Here is a 4,097-nt window from a genome sequence, read left to right as displayed (position 1 = left end):
ATAGTTGAAAATAGGGAAAAAGTGTAATTATAAAACGTTTGGGGTTAAAATAAAATTTGGGGGGTTAAATGGCTATTTTGCTAATAGCCAACGGCTATTTTGGCAGACCAAATGGCTAGTTTTTAAATGGACAAACGGTCAAATATTTGTTTTTTAAAATTATCCGTTGGGCCCGGATAGGACCGTTTAGGACCGCTTGAACCGGCCCACTTCTCAGCCGGTACCGATCCCAAACGGTCCCGGTCTCGCGGGCCTTGCCTATGAGACCGGCCCACTACCCGGCCCACCACCCCACGATCCCGGTCCTATCAGGTTAGGACCGTTTTGGCCCACCGCCCATATGGGCTTGCGGTCGTAGTCCGGTCCCGCTCCTAACCGGCCCACATGCCACCCTTATTCCAAGGTTTAAAGCTTAAGTTAAAATAGTGATCGGATATCGACTTATGTATAAACGACCCCGAAATGGAGTTTTGATGATTCCAATAGCTCCGTATGGTGATTTTGGACTTAGGAGCGTGTCCGAAAAATTATTTGGAAGTCCGTAGTAGAATTTGGCTTGAAATGGCAAAAAATAATTTTTTGGGAGGTTTGACCGGGGAGTTGATTTTTTGATATCGGGGTCGGAATCCAGTTCTGAAAATTTGTATAGGTCCGTTATGTCATTTATGACTTGTATGCAAAATTTGAGGTCAATCAGATGTGATTTGATAGGTTTCGGCATTTAATGTAGAAGTTGGAATTTCTTAGTTTAATTAAGCTTGAATTGGGTATGATTCGTGGTTTTAGCATTGTTTGATGTAATTTGAAGTTTTGACTAAGTTCGTATGATGTTTTAGGATTTGTTGGTATGATTTGACGGGCCCCGAGGGGCTCGGGTGTATTTTTGGATCATTGGTTGAGAGACTAGTAAAGTTAAGAAATTTGGGAGTTTGACCATGGTCAATATCGGGTCAAGACGATCTCTTTTCAGTGTTTTGAGTGCACAAGCAGGTCCGTAGCATGTTTTATGATTGAAATTCATATATGATTTGTGTCCGGGAGGTTCCTGATGAGTTTCAGGGTGGTTTCGGATCATTTCGGAGAAGTTTGAGTTTGCTGGTTTCTGGTGAAACACTGTTCATTCGCAATTGCGACCCATTTATGGCAATTGCAAAACACTGTTCATTCGCAATTGTGAACCATTTATGGCAATTGCGAAAACACTGTTCATTCGCAATTGCAAACCATTTATGGCAATTGCGAAAATACTGTTCATGGGAGGTACTCTTCATTCGAAAATGCGAAGTTTTTGTCCGCAAATGCGAACCTGAGAAGAAACTTAAGAATTGAAAATCTGTCATTTCTTCATTTTCTATTGGGATTATTGGAGCTTAGTTTTTGGGTGATTTTGAGGATTTCTTCACGACTTCGACTGGGGTAAGTGTTCTATATCTTAAAGTTATTATATTTCATGAATCTATGGTTATATTCATCGTTTAACTCGGATTTAAATGGAGGAAATTAAGATTTTTGCAAAATCTTTCAAAAACGAAAATTTAAGATTTGGAGGTCGAGTTGTTATTGGAATTCGATAAAATTGGTATGGTTGAACTAGTATCGGAATGAGTGTTCGGATTTTATAAAAATTATGTCGGGTTCCGAGTGGCGGGGCCTCACGTTGACTTTTGTTGACTTTTTGGAATAAATTTTTAAGTCGACGTATTATTATCCGGAATTATTTCCGATGAATTTTAATGAAGTTATACAATTAATTTGGATAGATTTGAGCTGTCCGGAGGTCAATTCAAGCAAGAAGGCAATTTTGGAATAACGGCATAACTTCAAAAAGGTAAGTGTCTTGCTTAACCTCGAGTGGGGGAATTACCCCTTAGGCATTGATTCTTATGTGCCATTTGTGAAATGTGAAAAGCCGTGTACGCGAGGTGACGAGTACGTACTCGGGCTTATATGTGCAAAATATATTGGGTTAAAGTCTTAGGCATATTGTGTAGTAAATTGAATATTGGTCGGCATTTATTTAATCATTTGTTTGCCATGCTTCAATTCGCATTTATTGAATTTATTTTTGTATGACAATTTGAGGTGATTATTACTTGTATAATTATGTGGATTCCGTGAATTTGATGATTTGATATTTCTTGGGATTTAATTTCATTATGGATTTTTCTATGCAAATAATAAATTAAATGAGCTTAAGAAGAGGTGTTTATATAATTATTGAGAATTTGGATTAATGAAGGCGTTGCCCTATGCTGAGTAATTTCTATCTCTGTTGATTGTTTTTGAGGTCTTATACACATTGTGTAGAGCCTTCAGTTATTTGTAGTGAAATTAATTGAATTGTTATATCTTTGGAATTGGTGGTGGCCATTGGGCAAATTGTGTTATGAATTGATTTTTGTTATGTTGCCGTGATAATATTTTGTGTAAATTGTTGATTTATTATTTTGAGGATATAAGGGTGGCATTTCACTATTGATATTATGTGGGTATAAGAGTGGCATTTCACTATTGTTGTGTGTTGGGATATTGTCTGGGCGGAGAGATAAAGGTGGCTATAGGAGAGATAAGGGTGGCTATAGGAGCGATAAGGGTGGCTATTGATATTGTCAAGGCGGAGGGATAAATAAGGCTATTATAGGAGTGATAAGGGTGGCTATAGGAGAGATAAGGGTGGCTATTGTCAGGGATGATATGTGATGATGTGGAGTGGTTGCATTGGTAATTTTCATGTGATGTTGTGATTTTTCTTGTGTTTATTTTTATACCTTGTGCAATTTGTCTTGTTGTTGGTAAATTGATAAGAGTATGATTTATGTTGAAATTGGGAGCTTGTGGCTATTGTTAGGCAGATTATAAAATAAAATGTAGGCACGAGGTGTCGTGAGTAAATAATGATGATATTGACACGTGAATTGTCCGTACAGTTGTGATATGAAATGAGGGCACGAGGTGCCGGAAAAAAATATGATGGTTTATTTATTGGCACGTGAACTGTCCATGCAGTTGTAATATAAAAAGTGGGCACAAGGTGCCCGGGTAATATGCTGATTTAATTATGGGCACGAAGTACCGTGGAGATATGAAAGAGGGTTGAGACCCGTGTTTATGAAAAAAATATAAAAATGGGGTGAGACCCGTAGTTGTATGACCATGAAATGAAGTGTCACATGGTGACTTTTTAATTGAAAGAATTATATTCAAAATAATTATTTGGAAGGATTTTCACTTAAAAAGATTTATTTGAAAGAATTACATTCGAAATGTATTTATTTGAAGAAATTATATTTGAGAGAGATTTATTTGAAAGAATTATATGTGAAAGATATTTAATTGAAGGACTTGATTTAATTAGGTGTACTTATATTTATTAATCATTGAACGATATTAATGGTGTTTTTGTTGCCCTGCTATGCATTTCACTGGTTGATTTGTGTTGTGCTTATTGTTATTTGTTTCCTATTATTTGTATATCATATTGCAAAGGTTTTTGTACTAGTGAGTGTCTTGACTGTACCTCGTCTCTACTCCACTGAGGTTAATCTTGATACTTACTGGGTACTGACTGTGGTGTACTCATACTACACTTTTGCACATTTTTGTGCAGAGCCAAGTATTGGAGATATCGGACTTGGACAGAGTTAAAGCGGGATCGTAAGGATTCAAGGTAAAGCTGCTTGGTCGTCGCAGTTCCTTTGAGTCTTTCCATTTTATTGTACTGTTATTTATTATTCAAACAGTATTGGGTATTCGATCCTTGAGATCATTTCATGTATTCATTTAGAGTTCGTAACTCAGTACTACCAGTCTTGGGAGGTTGTTATATTCATATTTGTTCCGCTGTTAGTTTCTATTTAAAAAAACAATGACTTCGAAATGTAATGGAAATCGGCTTACCTAGTCTTAGAGACTAGGTGCCATCATGACGTCTGTGGAAGGATTTTGGGTCGTGATAAGTTGGTATCAGAGATCTAGGTTCTACGAGTCACGAACGAGTTTAGTAAAGTCTTGCAGATCGGTAGGGAGACGTCTGTACTTGTAACGACCCGGCCGGTCGTTTAGAGAGTTATAACCCTGTTTTCCCCATTCCTACTTAT

This window comes from Nicotiana tomentosiformis, chromosome 6 (genome assembly GCF_000390325.3).
Source record: "Nicotiana tomentosiformis chromosome 6, ASM39032v3, whole genome shotgun sequence".
Lineage (NCBI taxonomy): Eukaryota > Viridiplantae > Streptophyta > Magnoliopsida > Solanales > Solanaceae > Nicotiana > Nicotiana tomentosiformis.
Note: the sequence above shows the minus strand (reverse complement) of the source record.